Source organism: Myotis myotis, unplaced genomic scaffold (genome assembly GCF_014108235.1).
Source record: "Myotis myotis isolate mMyoMyo1 unplaced genomic scaffold, mMyoMyo1.p scaffold_m19_p_19, whole genome shotgun sequence".
Taxonomy (NCBI): Eukaryota; Metazoa; Chordata; class Mammalia; order Chiroptera; family Vespertilionidae; genus Myotis; species Myotis myotis.
In genome coordinates, this window is record NW_023416323.1 from 8,246,274 (window position 1) to 8,269,101 (window position 22,828).

Consider the following 22,828-nt stretch of genomic DNA (forward strand, 5'->3'; position numbering starts at 1 on the left):
TAACAAGAATTCCTTCATAATATCAAATATCCAGTTCATTTTTATTATTTTAAAGAAAGGGGGAAGTGCAGATTCCTGAATCATAAAAAAAGCTGGTGCCCAGAGTGGTACTAGTCAGTATGGTCCTGCTTGCCTATCCTATTCATCCATATGTCCATCCATGGAGAGATTGCAGACTCTGGAGCCATTGGCTTGCATTTGAATTCTGGCTTAGACACTCACAACCATTGTGACATGCACTGAGTCTCAGGACTTCAGTATCCTTAGATGGGAAATGGGAATAATAACAGTATCTACCCCATGGAGTAGTTATTAAGATTAAAAGAGATATTACGCAAAAAGCAGGTATAGAAGTGCCTTGTACACACCAAGAGCTCAGTGAATGCTAGTTAGTATCATTAATTCAGCCAACAGACACTTACCAAGCATCTTTTACATGCCAAGTATTGTCCAACAGTAGGAGATAGAGTGGTAAGAAGGTTAAAAACCTTGTGAATCACAACCCGTGGACAGGGATTGGCACTCGGTCACCACCTGGGGACATAAACAGACTCAGAATCTTCCAGCACCTGCCTTGTTTGGGGAGAAGGCTCAGATTCATCCTGCCTCTGAGATGGGGAACCCTGAGCCAAGAAAGTAACTAAAAGTCTAGAACTATGACTCCCATAGAGTTGACAGAGGAAAATACTGTGTCATCCCTCTCCCCATGTCCCCACCCAGCAATGCCTCATTGGATCAGAGCAGAGGCAAGATTCATAAGCAGAGTAAGCCCTGCTATTGCTGAGCTCACAGGAAAATGCCATTCAGCTTCCACAGGAGGCTACAGCTGTGAGAGACAGAGTTAGCAGACAAAAAGAGAAAATAGGCTTCACACCCAAAGAAGCCATTTAGAAATAAGCTTTCAATAGGCTGGTCTCCCTCATTCTTGCTGCCCACCCTCCTCCCAGTCCCCCAAAACTATACTCTGTCCTGGGAAGTAAGACCTATTTCAAACAAAACCTAGAGCTCAACTTGAGGAGTGACCCTAGCAGTTGCTCAAGTCTAAACCAGCACCAACATAGACTCGAGGATTGATGTTAACAAACTCTGGGAATTCATTTTGGGCTGTGAGTCCTTCCTATGGTTTTCATTGAACAAAACACAAACCCCATCCCCCACAAACACCATCTAGTGCAGCGGTTCTCAACCTGTGGGTCGCGACCCCTTTGGGGGTCGAACGACCCTTTCACAGGGGTCGCCTAAGACCATCGGAAAACACATATATAATTATATATTGTTTTCGTGATTAATCACTATGCTTTAATTATGTTCAATTTGTAACAATGAAAATATATCCTGCCCTAACTGGTTTGGCTCAGTGGATAGAGCGTTGGCCTATGAACTGAAAGGTCCCAGGTTCGATTCCGGTCAAGGGCACATACCTGTGTTTCGGGCTCGATCCCCAGTAGGGGGCATGCAGGAGGCAGCCAATCAATGATTCTCTCTCATCATTGATGTTTCTATCTATCTCTCCCTCTCCCTTCCTCTCTGAAATCAATAAAAATATAAAAAGAAAATACGTCCTGCATATCAGATATTTACATTACGATTCATAACAGTAACAAAATTACAGTTATGAAGTAGCAACGAAAATAATTTTATGGTTGGGGGTCACCACAACATGAGGAACTGTATTAAAGGGTTGCGGCATGAGGAAGGTTGTTGCAACACATACAACAGTATGGTCTCTGGACCGGAGTTCAAATTCTGCCTAACCTTGAGCAAGGGACTCCTCATCACCATACCTCAATTTCCCTATCTGTACAGTATCTGCCACCTCAGAACACGGCACACTCCCCAAGCACTAAGAACAGTGCCAGGCTGTAAGGCACCTCTGGTGGGCAGCAGCTGTGAGGTTAGCTATATCTGCCTACAATAAATATGCTTTTCATCACTCATCTGCCCTTACTCACCAATATAAAACAGGGATGACATATTTGATCTATCATTGTGAACTACCACCCTTGATTTATGTGTGTCTCTCTCACTCCCTAAGCCCACACTGTCCAATACATGAGCAACTGAAATGTGGCCAAGGAGAAAGGAAATGTACTGAAAGTGTAAAGTGCACTATGTTTTGAAGACTTCATATGGAAAAAAAGAATGTAAAGTATATCAATAATCTTTACATTGATTACATGTTGAAATGATAACCTTTTAAACTAAATAAAATACATCATTAAAATTAATTTCCTCTGTTTCTTTTGACTTTTTAAAAATGTGGCCACTATAAAATTTTAAATTATGTCTGCTTCAGTGGCTAGCACTATATTTCTAGTGGACAGCATTCCCACAATCCCTACCAGTGTCTTATTCACCTTCATACTGTCAGTGTCCAGCATGGTGCCTGGCACACAGGCTAGGTAGAAAAAAATGCTTCCTACACAGCTGGATGAAAGAGGCTCTTCGTACTTATATCCTGGTCTTAAAAGTACCTGCTGCTTCACATCTAACCAGGCCTGCTCCATTCAAAATATTTAACAACCTCTAAGACCCAGGATACACCAAATCAAAATGGACCCAGTCATGGTGGCTAAAGCAAGGTCCTGGGCCACACCACCACTTGAATTGCTGGCTCAGAACTTTCAAACACTCTTTCCCCTGCCAGCCCAAGTTACCTTGCAAATCTCACCCAAATGGAGCATTTACCTTATTAACTCTCCTTTGACACCTGCCCTGTTTCCTGTTAACCTATGTCTGGTGCAGTAGCCAAGCAATCAACCTTGTTTTGAGGATAAGCTCTGCTGCAGGCCTACAGTTTTGAAGCAACCAAACATTCCAACAGAAATTGACCCCACTGTGTCTTATTGTCAGAGGAAACAACGCTCAAACCATTCCTGCTGCCACAAGTTAGGTACTAGATATAGCCTACAGGTGTCAAACAACATGTAGAGGAAATGCTCCTTCCACTTCCTAAACTTGTCTCAGCCTATTGGAGAGGGCCTGGGAAGAGAGGGATCAGGCATGAGTGTGAAGGAGTCTGGAGTCAGCTTCCTCACTTGTAAAGCAAGATCCATATACTTACCTACTTCATTGACTCCTGAGAACTAACTGAGGAAAAGCGTGAATGCTTAGAAAAATGACTACTACAGAGTATGCATTAGGTAACGTTAGATGCTTTTGTTATCATTATTTTACAAAATTATAGTAGTACGAACTTGAAAAACAGGAATTTGCTCTTCTCCAGCCACAGTAACACTGTTTTCGCAGCAAACTCATTTCTATCTCTCTGCCTTTGCACTTGTTGCTCCCTCTGCCTGAAATGTTCCGCCCCCAGCTCTTGGTTCATTCCAGTCTCTCAGCTCATGTGCCTTCCCTGACCATCCAAGCTGAAGTAACCATCCCTTCCTCACCACAAGCTTTGCCCCATCATCCATGCTCTAGACCAATGATGGCGAACCTATGACACGCGTGTCAGAGGTGACACGTGAACTCATTTTTTTGGTTGATTTTTCTTTGTTAAATGGCATTTAAATATATAAAACAAATATCAAAAATATGTCTTTGTTTTACTATGGTTGCAAATACCAAAAAATTTCTATATGTGACACGGCACCAGAGTTAATTAGGGTTTTTCAAAATGCTGACACGCCGAGCTCAAAAGGTTCGCCATCACTGGACTAGACCCTCCCCCTCTCATTTCACCCACTATACTTAAAACCATCTGAAATTACCTTATTTTGTCTCCCTCGCTAGAATATAAACCCTAGGAGAGCAAAGAGTTTGCCTGTCTTGTTCCCTGACTAGAGTTTATGCTTTTAACCACTATGCTACACTGCCTATGTACCAGGATGCTCAATGGATGTGTTTATGAAAGTAAAATCCCCCGAACAACCTAAATGTCCAGCAATAGAAGAAGGGTGGAATAAAGCATGGTCTCTCCATAGTGAGAAGAACATGAGTCTAGCAGTTAAAAGAATGAGTCGGGTCTGTGTGTAACCCGACTAAGGGAGATGCCCGGTCAGTAATCGAAAAACTCAAGTTACAAATATATGTGACTTGACCCCACCCTCCTTTTTGGGAGTGAGAGGTAGAAGAAGCAGACAATCAATAATGCACATATACATCCCTTTAAGCACAGAATAAGGAGAGCGAATTCACCCAAATCCCCAAGGGCAGAATGCATATCCATTTTGTTCACTACTAAATCTCCAAACCCAAACAATAAACACTTAATAAATACTTGCTGTTGGAATGAAGGGCTATCCCTGAAGGAGGGAAATTAGAGTGGAGGGTGGCACCCATTATTTTCTTTATACATCTCTGTATTGTTTGACATAGTATTACAATGAGCATGTATTTCTTTGCATAACTTTTTAAAAGTCAAATTCTACCCATTCTCACACACATAAATTAAGGCCATGAGCAGAGCAGTCCTAAGAAACAGGAGCAATACCAGTCTTATGGAAAGCTAAAAACAACCACTTTACCTTAAAGGAAATGACTGTTTAATTCTTTTATTAAAACACAAACACATATCCTAGCTGGTTTGGCTCAGTGGATAGAGAGCATCGACCTGCGCCTACAGGGTCCTGGGTTTGATTCCAGTTAAGGGCATGTACCTCGGTTGCAGGCTCAATCTGATCTCCAACCCTGGTTGGGTCTCATGTAGGAGTCAACCAATCAATCTGTCTCTCTCACATCAATGTTTCTCTCTCTCTCTCTCTCTGTCCCTCCCCCTCCCTTCCACTCTCTCTAAAAAAAAATCAATGGAAAAATATGCTGAGGTGAGGGTTAACAACAAAAAAGAACAAACCAAATAAATAAGAAAATAAAATGATTTGGCAAATTAAAAAAAAATTAATTCAGATTTTGTGAGTTAAACACATAACAAGGTTAAGCTGTTATCATAACCTGGGTCATTTTTTAAACCTCTGAAATATATCAGCAAAATCTGCTTTACAGAAAAAGGGCACCAATTACTGAACTTCTAAATTCCATTTTTTTACTTACCTAACAACTGCAATGTCTGAAAAACAAGCTCACGTTTAAATCTTAGACCATTCCACAAATTGCTAAAAAACCATGTGTTGTCCCTAATAATTAAGAACAAAAAATTTTTTAAATGTCACTGCTTTATTTCCTCAGATTAAAAAACATTTAGGTAAATTTGATGGCCATTACAAATTTAATTGAAACCACGGGTTCCCAATAATGGGTCTCTGACAACAGGCTCAACCTAAATGGGCATCTAATAAATTCCCTTCCCAGTCTGTTTTCAGTGTGCTGCCTCCTGAAACACTAAGTAGGGCCACCTTCCCATACAGAATATTCTAACTTGCTAACAAGGTATGACTTTTTAGAAAGAAATGAACAATTCAGACAAGCTTTGCCAGGCTAAAACTGTAGAAGTGGGTCCCCTGAAAGCAAAGCCTTGACACCACACCTGTTGCCATTGCAGCCTGGCCAAATCTATATTGTCTTCTCTGTTCCTCACTAATACAATGTTGCACATACATTAATCTTTGGTAACTTCAAAGAAACAACTCAACTTAATCGGAAAAGGCCACCAGTGGCCCAGAAGGACTTTCAGTGTCCATGATATGGGAAACCAAGGTTGGCCAAAGAAATGATGTTTCCTGGAAATGGCAGCTCAATCCTTCTTGCCAATCAATTAGACCTGGGAAGGCTGGGAGAGAAGAGCAACTTCCAAGTTTCTGGCTTGGGCAATTGGGTCAATGTTGGCCCATTTGCCAAGAGGGTGACTACTGGTTCTGGGAGAAGAGGTTTAGACTGAACATGTTGAGTTCATAGTACCCAAGGGACAAGTCACCAGGGGACATCAAGGAAACACAGGCATCAAGGAGCTCAGTGGGCTAGTATAATTTTGAAACAAAGTGCTGACAGAACTGGGATGGTCATAAAACACTGGAATGAATGTGCTGACTTCCGGGGAAGAGTGTATGAATGAGCAGGAGGCTGTTGATAGCAGGTCAGCACCATCTTTTCTCAGGTCCTTATACTGCAGTATGTTCCACAATTTAACCTTTAGTGAACAAAAATGGGGGAGAGGGGGGCAATAACCTTGTCTCTGCTCTGCCCAATGAAGCAGCAACAAAGGTCTATCAAGAAAAACAAGATAGCCCTAACCAGTTTGTCTCAGTGGATACAGCCTCGGCCTGCGGACTGAAGGGTCCCAGGTTCAATTCAGGTCAAGAGCAGGTACCTTGGTTGTGGGCACATACCCAGTAGGGGTTGTGCAGGAGGCATCTGATCGATGTTTCTCTCTCATCGATGTTTCTAATTCTCTATCCCTCTCCCTTCCTCTCTGTAAAAAAATCAATAAAATGTATGTTTTAAAAAGAAAAAGAAAAACAAGATACATTCAGTGCTTACTATGCACCTGGCCCGGTGCTTAACACTAAACATTATCTCCTGAGATCATCAAAACAAGCCTGGCTCAAAAGTCCTATGACTGCCACTTCACAGATGGGATACTGAGGCTGGAAGTGAATGTGGGGAGGAGCTCAGCGCTGTCATGTCACAGCCCACAGTCAGGCAGCCTCTGGACCAGATGGAGAACACTGAAGAAAAACAATTATTCTACATAAGAGCTGTTACTTAGTGAGAGAATACAACCTCAGCAAATCCTTACAACCCTCTGAAGCTGATATAACAAATGAGGAACATGAGGCTGCAGGAGAGGAAGTAAACTAGACCAGTTGTGAATCTATCCCAATGGGGAGACCAAGGCTATAGCCAGAGCCCAAACCTCAAAATGTCTCTGGGGCACTGGAAAAACGCTGAATAAAAGGGACCATTTAGTGAACGCTATGTGCCAGGTGCTGCTCTACGCACTTTACACATGGTATTCACATTGCATCCTCAAAACAACTTTATGAGGTGACTATTAAAATCCCCATTTTATAGATCGGAAAACCAGGGCACACATTGGTGGAGTCAGTTCACAAGGTCGCACTGCTGGTAAATGGAAGAGCCTAAATGTGAATTAGGGTCTCTCTGCCTCCCAAACCAAAGCTCTTAACAAAATAATTTCAGCCAACTCTGCATTGACTGCTAACTATGGACTCCGCTTTTCACACGCACGCCCTCAACTAATCCTATGCGGTTGCTAACACCTTCACCCCATTTCTCCGGAGCTAACAATAGCGCAAACACTTAATAAGTGCCCTCTGTGTGCCAAACGCTTTACTCGCCAGATCTCAACATCTCAAAAGGATTCCCAGCGAAGGGCAGATCCTCTTCTCCCCCCATTTTACCGAAAGGGGAAACTGAGGTTCGGCACGGTTTCCCTAGATCGCAGCTCCGGGGAGTGGCAGAGCCAGGACGCGAACCCACTGCACCCCGACTCCCACTTCATGCTCTTCCGCACAGCGCCGGGTAGCACGTCTAGAAAGTTGGGCCATGCGGATACGAGCCCTTCCAGGTCCGGAGGACGCGAGTCCTGTCGCCGCCGCCCCAAAAACTGGTGCCCACACCCGGCCGGCCGCCAGCCCTCAGAGCACTCCCGCTCGCGCTCCAATAGACACCGATTCCCCGCCATCCTTAAGTGAGGCCGCCCCTACTCCTAGAGCCACGTACCTGGGCGTCCGGCTGCCCGCTTCGCGGGCCCCACGACCCCGGCGTCCGACCCCACACCGTCCGCTAGAGATACCGCCAGCTTCGGTGGCCCGAGTGACTTCCAGGCTGCCCACTTCCAAGCCGCTTCGCGCGGAGCCTCCTGGGAACTGTAGTTTCGCCCTAGGCGGCAGCAAACTGAAAAACGCCTGGCGCGCAGGTGCCGCGGGAGCGTAGGCGCAGCACCGCGTCGCCTTCTGGGAATGGTAGTCCACCTGTCGCCTCCCCGCCGCGCCAACCTTCAGAGCACTTCCGCAGCCCCTAGCGGAGTGAGGGATAGAGGCATATCTTCTGCAGATTCCAACCCGGCTGCCACGCTCCTCACTTCGCGAGGGAGGTTTTTCCCTTTCTTCCAGCCCCGTCCGCCTCCTTCCTTTCCGCGGACCTTCTCCCTCCCTCTCCGCTAGGCGCGAGGTACTTACGCCGAGGACGTGTGCCTGGGGAAAGGCGGGGACAGCACAGCGCTAGACTCCCAAAAGAGTGGAGCGGCGGCGAAGGACATCTGTGCGTGTTCGCCGGCCAACTCCGGTCTAAATGATCGCGGGCCCTGCGGGAAGGACTTTTTTTGCCTTTCGAGAGCGAGTGCGCGCGCGCGGTATCTCGCGCCGGGCTTTTTACTGACGGCTGAGGGCCAGTGCGCAAGCGTGCTCACTCCCCTGGCCGGGTCAGTTCGCCGGGCGCGAGGTGGGAAGGCTAACCGCTGTGCCGACCCTTGTCCTCCCAAGGCATTCCCCAAGGTCGGTCCTCAGGCGCTCCTTCTACGTCTGGTCCTTCACCTAGGAGCTACTAGGTGTGCCGCTTCACACGCCATAGCTGTCCCTTATTACGAGCCCTGTCGCAGGTAATAGGCGCGGCCCGAACTTGAAGAGGCAGACACTGCCTCCTCCCCGGCCATCCGGAGTGCCGGTACGCCCGAACGTGTAGAGAGGGACTCAAGTGTGGTCGCCTTTCCCCCGTTTAGGCAGCTCCAGAGCTTTGCCTTCGAGGGGAGCCTCAGGAACACCACCCAGAGGTCTGCCCGGAGGCCTTGTTCTCTACCGTCCATTTGTTGAAAATACATTCTGAGAGAGACTAGTATTTGTTGAGTACCTATGGCCTGTGAAATTTCCTCCAAATTTAGTACACTTGCTCACGTAATCAATATCTGGACTCTTTAAAAAAAGGGGGTTGGGGGGTTGCTACTTTTACTCCATAAGGGGATTACCGAGGTAATTGGCTGGAACTGCAACGACCTCTGGTCAAATAAACCCAGTCAGTACCCTTCCCACCCGATCCGTCCTTCCAAGAAGATGATCAATAAGACTTGAAGCTGGGAAGCATATATATCTTCCGGGGAGAGAATGGGGTCATTCATCTGCTCACTCATTAAACAGAAATGTTTTTAGCACCTATGTCATGCCAGGTTGGGTGATTATGGGGACACAAGAGAAATCCAGACAGACTGGGTTCCTACCCTCAAGGAGCTAAATCCAGTGTGGTTATCAGACCACCAATGGACAGTGACAATCTAAATCGGTACTATTTAATAGAAACACAATCCAAGCTACATATACAACTTTAAATTTTACATTAAAAATTAAAAGGTGAAATTTTAACCCAATTTATTCAAAATAAGTTATATATAATGAAAAAATTTTAAATTGCTTCAATCTTGAAATTTTAGTTAAATAAAATTAAAACTCCAAGCCCTGGCCGGTGAGGCTAAGTTGGTTGGAACATCATCTTATACACTGAAAAGTCAGGGATTCAATCCCTGGTCAGGGCACATACACAGGCTGTGGGTTCAATTCCCTGGGGGGGGGGGGGGGGGGGGGGGTGCATAGGGGAGGAAACTGATCAATATTTCTCACATGGATGTTTCTAAAATCAATTTAAAAATATATCCTTGGTGAGGATTAAAAAGAAACAAAAAACTCTGAGGCATTAAAAAAGATATTCATTTGTGGCATGGGTTGTCATAGCAAAAGGTTGGAGACTACCCAATGTCCATTAATAGAAGTTTGGATATTAAATAAATGAAAATTTGGCCGCACAGTGGAGACCATGCAACTGCCAACTGATGGAAAATGAAACAGAGCTGTATGTATTAATATGACTTCATTTCTAGGATATACTGAAAAAAGTTCAGAACTGTACAAAGCATACTACCATTTGTATAAAAACAAGAATTTTTACATATATGCTTATGTAAGTACAGAAAAAAGTGTATGAGGATACAACCAGGGTTATATTTGAGTAGGGTAAACAATGGGTGATCAGGGGTAAAAAGGTGACTTTCTTTTCATTATTTACTCTTTAATATATTTTGAATGTATTTACCATGTCCATTTTAAAAATTTGTTTAAAGGGAGGACTAGAGTTCAGTCATAGGGTCACTGTAAGAATTAAATAAAATACCTGCCTACCACTTTACAACCTAATCAATTCTGGATGCTATCATTACTCCCAGTAACTCTTCTACTCAATAGAAACTGGCCCACTCTGATAATGTGTGTTTGTCAGCCTGGAAATTGTTTCTATAAAGATAAGTGTACTAGGTATACTGGCTAATAATTTGGATTTTGTAATCAAAGAAAATACAATAATTTCAAGAGAAACATCAAAAGTACTTTATTCAAAGTAATGTCCATCCCTAGCTACACATTTCCCCCATCTTTCAGGTGATTTGTGGATACCGTCCGAATAGAACTTTTCTTGTTTTGAGGCAAACCATTCAGAGACCCAATTTTCCACTTCTTCACACGTTTTGAAGTGCTGCTCAGAAAGTGATTGTGCCATCAATCGGAACAAGTGGTCATCTGAAGGAGCAAGGTCTGGTGAATACAGCAGGTGGCTTAATACTTCCCAGGCAAGATCTTTTAACGTGTTTTTAACTGGTTTTGAAGTGTGTGATGGTGCATTATCATGAAGCAAAATTACTTTGATGTGTCCTCTGGCACATTCTGGTCATTTCACGATCAAAGCGTGGTTCAAATTGATTATTTGTTGTCGGTAGCGATCAGCATTAATGGTTTCACCTGGTTTTAGAAGCTCATAATACACCACACCTTCCCAATCCCACCAAAAGCAGGGCATTGTCTTCTTTCTGAAGCGATTTGGCCTTGCAGTCGATGTTGATGGTTGACCTGGATCAACCCATGATTTTGTGCATTTGGGATTCTCAAAATAAATCCACTTTTCATCGCCAGTCACAATTTGATGCAAAAAAGACTTTCTTTCATGCCGTTGAAGCAACAGCTCACTGATGACTTTTCGGTTTTCTATTTGTCTTTTGTTCAGATGATGTGGCACCCATTTTCCTTCCTTTAAAATCTTTCCCATTGCTTGTAAATGATCAGAAATTGTTTGCTGAGCAACGTTTAATCTTTCTGCAAGTTGTTTTGAGTTTGACACTCATCTTCATCCAATAATGCTTATAATTGTTGGTCTTCAAACGTTTTCAGTTGACCTGGACATTCTTTGTCTTTCACATCGAAATCATCACTTTTAAAGCATTTAACACTAGAAAAACTGAAATTTAGTATGTACCTATATTGCCCAAAAACAGTCAAAATGACTGCATTGTGAAAGAATAATATCAGAGCACTCTTCACTTATGTTCCTTAGCTTTTCCAATAACTCACTTCTATTCGACATTTCTTTCATGAATTTAGGGCACAAAAGAAATAAAATAAACAACTTATTAGAACAAGTATCACTGCATAAAGATTCGAATAACAAGTACTAGTTTAGCTTATTGAGCAACTGCAACTTATCAAGTATCGACAATTTATCATGTACTTGTATGTTATCATGTGACGGTAATCGAAAAAAAATGAAAACTGTTATTTCAATACAGAGCCGAACTGGTCATATAAGAAATTTACTCAATTCAATAAAAAGAGTCATAATCCCCCCCCCCAAGCAGTCAAAATGACTGCTTTGGGGCAAATGAAGGAGGGGGAGGTAACTACAAATGAAGGAGGGGGAGGTAACTACAATTATTAATAAACGCATTTATATGTTGTACAGAAAGTCACAAAATTCTAAGACATTGTGTCCTTATATACATAATTGTTTTTCTAATTGAAATTAAAAAGCAGTCAAAATGACTTCCTTGGGCAATCTAGTGTTAAACCAGCGTTCACAAGTATCTTGACATGGAGCATGTTCACCATAAGCTTCCCAAAGTATTCAGCAGCACTTTTCTTCAAAATACAGTAATGAATTAAAACTTCCCACAAATGCTCTTTTTTGGGCACAAAATTTGACATTTTTAAGCATAAAAATATCTATGATGTTAACACCTTCAGCAAATTTGACATACGAAGTTTTGAAGTTTGCTGTCAATACAATAAAATAGCATACATATCAAATCGCATATATATCAACATATGTGTAACTCCATCTATTGAAAAAAGTCTGCATTATTAACCGGTACACCTAGTATTTCACCTATGAAGTCACCTGTAAGACCAGAGTAACATTCCCAAGCCCTAGGGACAGACTTAGGCTTCTTACCAGTAATGTCATTCAAAAAAGTATAATAAATAACCCAAGATTGTCCTCTAGCTTTACAGCCCCTCTGACCTTACAGTCAACTCATTAGGCCATTCTAATACTAGCTGGGTTCTCTGCACCCATCCCTAAATATGAGAGCCACCTACAAAACCGTGGGATCCATGCCAGGCCCTACCTCAGAGAATGGAGCACACATCACCCTTCTTGTTATAAGTACTCATAGCACTTTGTTAGTTACCTTCCTAAAACTGAGCCACTAGCATAATTTAATGTTTTAAGATTGAGAAAATTAAAAGTTTCAGAAAGTGTCAAAAAATAATATAAACCAGAATTTCCCATTGTAATTAATTTTATGTCTATTTTTTGATGTCTGCCTTCCCTGCTGAACTATAAGTTCTTTGGCGTAAGAACTGTATACCTTCACATTTCTACAACAGAGCATATGGAGCCATTGAATGACTCAAAAGGAGCCCAAGGTGGGCAATGGTGTCATGGAATGCAGTGCCCCCTAGGCCTAGCTCTGTATTACAAAGGCAGGGCTCATAGGATGGTGGCCTTCCAACATACCAATTACTGACAATATGTTGGAGGGGACTGTAGCTAAGTAAAAGGATGTAGTGGCAGTGTCACAAACCTGGTTTGTCTCCATAGTCAGCAGGACATCCCATGTCTTAGTCCCAAATACTGACACCCAAGTTGGCTGGAAGGCTTGAATTCTCCCATTAGATCATCTTTGGGTTATCGAGATAATAAGAAGTCAAGACCATTGAGGTTAGGGTATCTGGAGCTCACTCTGGACTTGCTTTTAAGGACAGGTAATGGGATTAGGGAATTACATATGGGGGTTTTAGGAGAGAAGTGTCCTTTGAGGTGGTCTGAGGAAGCTGGTATATGGGATGGGAGAGTGTGGCAAAAATAGAATAGGCTTGGGGTTTGAAGGCCTTCTTTTTCACTAACCACTAAAGAATGTGTTCCCAAAGGGTCCCAACCACTTGCTTTTGGGAGGCTGGTTAAAAGAAGTTGGACCCAGAGGAGATATTAGGAGCAATGGACTGCAAATTTGTGGTTAATGATGACTCTCTCAGCAGCTCTGAGCCCTCAAGGAGCCAGTGGGGTAAATTTGAGCTGTGGGACCTGGCCTACAGGGCCAGCCACTAACGTGCAGGATATGAAGCAAATCCCACTGGCTCCTGAAAGGTCGTCCAAAGCAGCAGCAAGTGCAGGGTTACAGTAGAACAGAATGGAAAAAGATATGGCAGAAGGACAGCACTCAGTTTGGGGGAGAATGGAAAGAGACAGAGGGGATGCTGATGTCTGACAGCCAGTGCCCAGTTCCCATTAGTGGTTTTGTGGGTCAGAGAGCTTTCTTAGCATCAGCTAGCAGGACCTCTTCTTCCCTCTTATATAGAGAAGAATCCTTAACTATAGATTGGATCTTAGTCTTGAATCTGTGTAGCCTTGTGAACACTGTTCCTCTCTGAATTCGCATTCCTTACATTTACAGTGGAGATGATGATGTCTGCCTCTCAGAATTTTTTCAAAAACTAATGCAATTGATATGAAAGCTTTTTGGTGGGCTCTAACCCATTCTACATATGAGATGATGATGATACATTTTGCCTGCTGCTGCCCCCAAACTCCAGCCATGAAGTCTCTGGCAACACAAGATCTATGCTTAGTCATACTGGACTGAAACTAGAATAGCTATCCAAGCCAGTAGTTTGCAGACTTTACTGTGCAATAAAATCAGCTGGAAAACTTGTTAAAACTCAGATTTGTGAGCCCTATCCCTCAGTTTCCAATTCAGTAGGTCTGAGATGTGGTTCAATAATTTGCATTTCTAACAAGTTCCCAAGTGATGCTGATGCTGATGCTGATGCTGTTGGCCTAGGGATCACACTTTGGGGAACCACTTCTTCATTTTTAAAACCTTTATTGTTGAGAGTATTACAGATGTCCCTCTTTTTCCCCCCATTACACCCCTCCCTCCACCTAATTTCCTCCCTGCCCCAGCCCCAAATATTCACCACCCTACTATCTATGTCCATAGGTAAGCTCTTTGATTAACCTATTCCCACTGCACCTACCCCTTCCTTCTGAGGTTTGTCAGTCTGTTCCATGTTTCCATGCTTCTGATTCTATTTTATTCAACAGTTTATTTTGTTCATTAGATTTCTTTTTCGTTTATTTAGATTTTTAGATTCAATTGTTGATAGATATGTATTTTGCCATTTTATTGTTCATATTTTTTATCATTTCTTCTCCCACTCCCCCTCCCTCCCTCCCTCCTCCTCCTCCTCCTCTTCTTCTTCTTCTTTCTTCTTCCTCTTCCTCTTCCTCTTTTTTCCCCGATTTCCCCCCCATAGCTCTCCTCCACCCGGTTCCCACCTCATCCTCTGCCCTTACCCCCCCGCCCTTCCTCATCCATAGGTGTACGATTTTTGTCCAGTCTCTTTCCGCAACCCCCACACCCCCTGCCCCACCGAGAATAGTCAGTCCATTCCCTTTCTATGCCCCTGATTCTATTATATTCAGCAGTTTATTCTGTCCATTAGATTATTTATTCACTTGATTTTTAGATTCACTTGTTGATAGATGTGTATTTGTTGTTCATAATTTGAATCTTTACCTTTTTCTTCTTCTTCCTCTTCTTAAAGGACACCTTTCAGCATTTCATATAATACTGGTTTGGTGGTGATGAACTCCTTAGCCTTTTCTTATCAGTGAAGCTCTTTATCTGACCTTCAATTCTGAATGATAGCTTTGCTGGGTAAAGTAATCTTGGTTGTAGGTTCTTGCTATTCATCACTATGAATATTTCTTGCCACTCCCTTCTGGCCTGCATAGTTTCTGTTGAGAAATCAGCTGACAGTCGTATGGGTACTCCCTTGTAGGTAACTGAGTTTCTTTCTCTTGCTGCTTTTAAGATTCTCTCTTTGTCTTTTGCTTTTGGCATTTTAATGATGATGTGTCTTGGTGTGGTCCTCTTTGGATTCTTTTGTTTGGGGTTCTCTGCACTTCCTGGACTTGTAAGTCTATTTCTTTCACCATGGAGGGGAAGTTTTCTGTCATTATTTCTCCAAATAGGTTTTCAATATCTTTCTCTCTCTCTTAATCTGGCATCCCTATAATTCGGATGTTGGTATGCTTGAAGTTGTCCCAGAGGGTCCTTACACTACCTTCATATTTTTGGATTCTTTTTTCTTTTTGTTTTTCCAATTGGGTGTTTTTTGTTTCATCATATTTCAAATCTTTGACTTGATTCTTGCGATCCTCTAGTCTGCTGTTGGAACTCTGTATAATATTCTTATTTATTTATTTATTTATTTAAATTGTTCTATTCCTTAAAGTATTACAAAGAGTATTACATATGTTTCCTTCCCCCCCCCCTTTGACAATCCCCTGGCCTCCCCTACCCCCCAGTGTCTTATGTCCATTGGTTATGCTTATATGAATGCATACAAGTCCTTCGGTTGATCTCTTACCTTCCACTCCTGTCCCCCAACCCTCCGTGGCCTTCCCGCTGTAGTTTGACACTCTGTTCGATTCTGCTCTGCCTCTGTATCTATTTTTTTTTATTGCTTAAAGTATTACAAAGGGTATTACATATGTGTCCTTTCCCCCCCCCCCCCACCCTTGACAACCCCCTGGTCTCCCCTAACCCCAATGTCTTATGTCCATTGGTTATGCTTATATGCATGCATACAAGTCCTTTGGTTGACCTCTTACCCCCCTCCATCCTGCCCCCCAACCCTCCCTAGCCTTCCTGCAGCAGTTTCACAATCAGTTTGAGGCAGCTCTTCCTCTGTATCTATTATTGTTCACAAGTTTATAATGGTCTCTATTATCCATGAATGAGTGAGATCATGTGGTATTTTTCCTTCATTGACTGGCTTATTTCACTTAGCATAATGCTCTCCAGTTCCATCCATGCTATTGTAAATGACAAGAATTCCTTCTTTTTTACAACAGCATAGTATTCCATCGTGTAGATGTACCACAGTTTTCTAATCCATTCATCTACTGATGGGCACTTAGGCTGTTTCCAGATCTTAGCTATGGTGAATTGTGCTGCTATGAACATAGGGGTGCATATATCCTTTCTGATTGGTGTTTCTGTTTTCTTGGGATATATTCCTAGAAGTGAGATTACATGGTCAAATGGGAGTTCCATTTTTAGTTTTTTGAGGAAACTCCATACTGTCTTCCATAGTGGCTGCACCATTCTGCATTCCCACCAGCAGTGCACAAGTGTTCCTTTTTCTCCACATCCTCTCCAGCACTTGTCATTTGTTGCTTTGTTGATGATAGCCATTCTGACTGGTGTGAGATGGTGCCTGATTGTTGTTTTGATTTGCATCTCTCGGATGATTAGTGACTTTGAGCAAGTTTTCATATGTCTCTTGGCTTTCTGAATGTCCTCTTTTAAAAGGTGTCTATTTAGGTCCTTTGCCCATTTTTTGATTGGATTGTTTATCTTCCTTTTGTTAAGTTGTATGAGTTCCCTATAAATGTTGGAGATTAAACCCTTATCGGTGATAACATTGGCAAATATGTTCTCCCATGCAGTGGGCTTTCTTGTTGTTTTGTTGATGGTTTCCTTTGCTGTGCAGAAGCATTTTATTTTGATGTAGTCCCATTTGTTTATTTTCTCTTTAGTTTCCATTGCCCTAGGAGCTGTATCAGTGAAGAAATTGCTTCGGCATATGTCTGAGATTTTGTTGCCTTTGGATTCTTCTAGTATTTTTATGGTTTCCTGTCTTACATTTAAGTCCTTTATCCATTTTGAGTTAACTTTTGTGTATGGTGTAAGTTGGTGGTCTAGTTTCTTTTTTTTTGCATGTATCTGTCCAATTTTCCCAGAACCATTTATTGAAGAGACTGTCTTGACTCCACTGTATGTTCTTGCCTCCTTTGACAAATATTAATTGAGCATATTGGTTAGGGTTGATTTCTGGGCTCTCTTTTCTATTCCATTGATCTATATGTCTGTTCTTGTGCCAGTACCAGGCAGTTTTGAGAACAGTGGCTTTGTAATACAGCTTGATATCTGGTATTGAGATCCCACCTACTTTGTTCTTTCTCAGGATCGCTGCAGCTCTTCGGGGTCTTTTTTTATTCCAGATGAATTTTTGGAGAGTTTGATCTAGGTCTGTGAAATATGCCGTTGGTATTTTAATGGGAAGTGCGTTGAATTTATAGATTGCTTTGGGTAGTATGGACATATTGATGATGTTGATTCTACCTATCCAAGAACATGGTATGTTCTTCCATCTGTTTATGTCTTCCTCTATCTCTTTTCTCAAAGTCCTTTAGTTTTCTGAGCAGAGGTCTTTTACCTCTTTAGTTAAGTTTATTCCTAGGTAGCTTAATTTTTTTGGTGCGATGGTAAATGGGATTGTTTTTTTAGTCTCTCTTTCTGTAAGTTCACTATTGGTGTATAGTAATGCCATAGATTTATAGGCGTTAATTTTGTATCCTGCTACATTGCCAAATTCATTTATTAAGTCTAATAGTTTATTGATGGAGTATTTAGTGTTTTTTATGTATAATATCATGTCATCTGCGAATAAGGACAGTTTTACTGCTTCTTTTCCAATTTGGATGCCTTTTATTTCTTCTTCTTGTCTAATTGCAATGGCTAATACTTCCAGTACTATATCGAACAGGAGTGGTGAGAGTGGGCATCCCTGTCTTTTTCCTGTTCTTAGGGGAAATGGTGTTAATTTTTGTCCATTGAGTATGATGTTGACTGTGGGTTTCTCATATATGCCTTTTATTATGTTGAGGTATGATCATTCTATTCCCACCTTGCTGAGAGTTTTTATCAAAAATGGGTGTTGCATTTTGTGAAATGCTTTTTCTGCATCAATTGATATGACCATGTGGTTTTTTTCTTTCAATTTGTTTATGTGATGTATCACGTTTATTGATTTGCGGATATTGTACCATCCTTGCATCCCTGGGATAAATCCTACTTGGTCATGGTGTATGATCTTTCTGATGTACTGCTGGATCCGATTTGCTAAGATGTTGTTGAGGTTTTTGGCATCTATGTTCATGAGGGATATTGGCCTGTAATTCTCTTTCATTGTGTTGTCTTTACCTGGTTTTGGTATTAGGGTGATGCTGGCTTCATAGAGTGAGCTTGGAAGTGTTCCTTCCTCTTGAATTTTTTGTAGTAGTCTGAGGAGGATAGGTTTTAGTTCTTCCTTGAATGTTTGGTAAAACTCCCCTGTGAAGCCGTCTGGTCCTGGGCTTTTGTTTGCTGGAAGATTTTTGATGACAGCTTCAATTTCTTCCATAGTTATTGGCCTGTTGAGATTTTTAGATTCTTCCTGATTGAGTTTTGGAATGTTGTATTTTTCTAGGAATTTTTCCATTTCCTCCAGGTTGTCTAGTTTGTTGGAGTAGAGCTGTCCATAGTATTTTTTAACAATCATTTGTATTTCTGTGGGGTCTGTTGTTATTTCGCCTCTATCGTTTCTGATTTTGTTTATTTGGGTCCTCTCTCTTTGCTTCTTGGTGAGTCTGGCTAGAGGTTCGTCAATCTTGTTTATCCTTTCAAAGAACCAGCTCTTGGTTTCATTAATTTTCTGTATTTTTTTTTTGGTCTCTATGTCATTTATTTCTGCTCTAATCTTTATTATCTCCTTCCTTCTGCTCACTCTGGGCTTTTCTTGTTGCTCTCTTTCTAATTCTTTGAGTTGTAGAGTTAGATGATTTACTACCATTTTTTCTTCTTCTTTGAGATAGGCCTGTAGAGCTATAAACTTCCCTCTCAGGACTGCTTTCATTGTGTCCCATAGGTTTTGGATTGTTGTGTTTTCATTGTCATTAGTTTCCAGGATGTTTTGAATTTCTTCTTTGATTTCATTGGTAACCCAATCAATATTTAATAGCATGCTATTCAGCTTCCAGGTGTTTGAGTATTTTGGGCTGTTTTTATTGTAGTTTATTTCTAATATTATGCCATCGTGGTCTGCGAAGATGCTTTTTATGATTGCAATCTTCTTGAATTTGGGGATACTTTGCTTGTGACCCAATATATGGTCTATTTTTGAATATGTGTTATGAGCACTTGAGTAGAATGTATATTCCGTGGCATTGGGGTGAAGTGTTCTGAAGATGTCAATTAAGTCCATCTGATCTAGTGAGTCATTTAGGATTGCTATTTCTTTGCTGATTTTTTGTGTAGAGGACTTATCCAGTTATGTCAGTGGTGTATTAAGTCTCCTACTATGATTGTATTGTTGTCGATCTCTCCCTTGATATCTACCAGTTGTTGTTTTTTTTTATGTATTTGGGTGCTCCTGCATTGGGTGCATATATGTTTATCAGGGTTTTATCCTCTTATTGTATCGATCACTTTAGTATTATGAAGTCGCCTTCTTTATCTCTTCTTATGGCCTTTGCTTTGAGGTCTATTTTGTCCAATATAAGTATTGCTACCCAAGCTTTTTTTTCATTTCCGTTTTCCTGAAAGATATTTTTCCATCTCTTCACCCTGTCTACCCATGTTTGAGTCCCTTATTCTGAGGTGGGTCTCTTGTAGACAGCAAATATATGGGTCATGTTTTTTTATCCATTCAGCCACTCGATGTCTTTTGATTGGAGCATTTAGTCCATTTACGTTTAAAGTTATTATTGAAAGGTACATGTTTGTAGCCATTTTTATTTTTGTGCCTGTTTTCTTTCTGAGCTTTTTATTTCTTCTTTTTACACCAGTCCCTTTAGCATTTCTTGCATTGCTGGCTTGGTGGTGATAAACTTCCTTAACCTTTTTTTGTCTGTGAAGCTTCTTATTTCCCCTTCAATTTTGAATGATAGCCTTGCTGGATAGAGTATTCTTGGATTCAGTCCCTTGCTTTGCATCACTTTGTAAATTTCCGTCCCTTCTTTTCTGGCCTGATGTGTTTCTGTTGAGAAATCATTTGATAATCTAATGGGAGATCCCTTGTATGTAACTTTCCATCTCTCTCTTGCAGCCTGTAAGATTCTCTATTTGTTCTGAACATTTGCCATGGTAATTATGATGTGTCTTGGTGTGGGTCTTTTCGGGTTCACCTTGTTTGGGACTCTCTGTGCCTGTGTGACTTTTTTCTTGCCCTCTTCAGGGAAGTTTTCTGATATTATTTCTTCGAGTAGGTTTTCTAATCCTTGTTCATCTTTCTGTTGTTCTGGCACCCCTATGAATTGTCGTTTGTTTCGTTTCATGTTGTCCCAAAGCTCCCTTAGGCTCTCCTCCTGTCTTTTAATTTTTTTCTCCTATTGCAGTACATTTTGAGTGTGTTTTGCTTCCTTGTCTTCTAATTCACTAATTCGGTCCTCCACTTCTCCTACTCTACTGTTTATTCTTTCAATGGTGTTTTTTATTGCAGCTATATCACCCTTCATTTCTTCTTGGGTCTTACTTAAGTTGTTGATTTTTTCATCTGTTTCTTCTAGCTCTTGCATATGTTATTGACTTTTTCTTCCGTTCGGTTTATGCACGCTAGGACCCTTATTCTGCATTCTTTTTCTGTCATGTTGCATGCCTCTGTATCACTTAGCTGCTTTTCTGGCGAATCCTCTTTTTCTTTCCTTTGGGGGTTTCTTTGTCTACCCATTTTTGATCTCACTGACATATCTAGACGTTGAGTCATTCAGTGGCTGCTCCCTGGGTGGCAGTGACTCTTTGGGCTGTGGTTGCTCTTCGGGTGGTTGTGGTAGCAGCTGCTCCTCAGTTGGCAGCTGCTCCTCTGGTGGGTGCTGTTCACAGCTGTGTTTGCTGTTCTGGCACGTGGGGGGAGGTTTCCCGTACAGCTTTTGTTTCTCAGACAGAGGGTGTGGTGCTCAGGAGGCTGCTGTTGCTAGGATCTGCTGCGTTGATTTAAAGGCACAAAATACAACACAACAAGGCACCACGCACCACTAAACACAAGTATATTCACGATATTAATAACCCCAAATAAAGGTGACCACCTGAGTTAAGAGAATTAGGGGACAAGGAAGAAAGAAGATAAAAAGATAAAAGAGAAAAAAGAAAAGAAACGAAAAGTAGGGGCCAAAAAAAGGAGTGCAAAAATGAAATTGGGAAAAAGGAGGTGGGAAAATAAAAGAGAGAAAAGAAAAGAAAAAAAAAGAGCGAAAAGAGAGAATGAAGTGGAAGAGGGGATGAGACTATTTATATGAGGAGAAAACTCCTATAGAACCACCACTAATCCCAACAAATTCCAGCAACAGCTCCCTGGAGATGAATGAAAACTAGGAACAACCAATAATATCAAGAGAGTCAAGTGAAAACAGAAGCACAAAAATAACCGGGGGGTTTGGGGCAGGGGGGATGGGTGCAGTGAGGGGGAAAACCAGCAGAAAAAAAGAAAAAGAAAAAGAAAAACAGCCTCACAACCAGTCCTAAAACACACACACACGCACAGACACACACAAAAAAACAAGCAACAGCAAAAAAACAATATACTCGACAATAAAGCAAACAGCAACAAAACAATAGAAAGATAAAAGAAGAAAAAAAAATTTTTGAATAGTGAAGAAAGATAAGGGGTATGTGTATAAAGATTTAGAGCAGTGGATTGGAAATAGGATATATAGTTAGGGTGAAATTTTGACAGGAGGTAAACAGAAGGAATAGGGAAAATCTAAAGCAGCAATAGGGTAAGAGAAACGGACACAAAAGGGGGGAAAGTGAGGGAGAGGGTTTTAGCATAGAGGTAAAATTGTTGCTAAAGGAACTATGAAAATAGAATGAGTACACTATCCCAAAATAAAATAAAAGAGAATTACATGGCACTTTAAAAAATGGTAAATTGGCCGAAACCCTTTGGCTCAGTGGATAGAGCGTCGGCCTGTGGACTGAAAGGTCCTCAGGTTCGATTCGCGTCAAGGGCATTTCCCTGGGTTTGCGGGCATATCCCAGTGGGGGATGTGCAGGAGGCAGCTGATCGATGTTTTCTCTCTCATCGATGTTTCTAACTCTCTATCTCTCTCCCTTCCTCTCGGTAAAAAATACAATAAAATACATTTAAAAAAAAAATGGTACAATGTTACAGTAATAATACTGGTTAAAAATCAGAATGTCGTATTACAAGGGTCAAATCAGGTGCTGGAAAGAAGACCAAAAATTGGTTTCTTAGTTAAAAGGTGAAAAAAGAACCAAACATTTGCATAGTGAAGGTCTTCTTGTTCTTCTACTCGTCAGTCTGGCTCTCCTTAGTCCTGCCAGGTATTCAGAGGAGGTGGTTGCATTTCCCTGCGATACAGTGTTCCTCCGTGTTGTAAACCACAGTCCTTATTTTAAAGCAGGCCATATTTGTTTCCCAGACTGCCTTATTTTGTGTTTAGCAAAGAGTCAGTTTGTGGCTCAGCCTCTGGGTGGCAGTGTTCTGGGGTTGGCCTCTGAGGCTATATGTCTTCTCTATCATACTTAAAACTGGTTTGGGGAGGTCAACTATCCAGAGCTGTTTCTTTAATCATTACCCTGCTCTGTGTTGTTGCTGGGATTGAAAATTCCTCTATAGGCCAGACCCTGTTAACTCCCAGGTATTGATCAGATTATTTTAATCCTTGATCTCGTTCAGGGTGGAATCTGGGTGTGGCTGTGCTCCTTGCCTGGGGGCTAGGTAGGGGAGTCCCACCCTCCGAAGAGAATGGCTGCCTGGATCCTGGGCCCAGGGGTGTCTCAGCACTCAATTCGCTGCCACCTCTCCCGGCC

The 22,828-nt window shown here is 41.7% G+C and overlaps 1 protein-coding gene across 18 annotated transcripts in view; it reads right to left on the minus strand.

Moving 5' to 3' along the window:
- The window catches only part of SIPA1L3 (signal induced proliferation associated 1 like 3), a 309,889-nt gene extending 301,644 nt beyond the window's left edge, over positions 1–8,245 (minus strand). For 7 of the 18 annotated variants that reach the window (XM_036346830.1, XM_036346829.1, XM_036346828.1 and 4 more), the window contains exon 1: positions 7,582–8,240. The gene's annotated coding sequence lies outside the window, so the exon portion shown is untranslated. Of the gene's footprint in view, positions 1–7,581 lie in introns of all 18 variants that reach the window. The other 11 variants (XM_036346841.1, XM_036346840.1, XM_036346838.1 and 8 more) reach the window with 7 other exon arrangements.
- Positions 8,246–22,828: the final 14,583 nt, after the last annotated feature.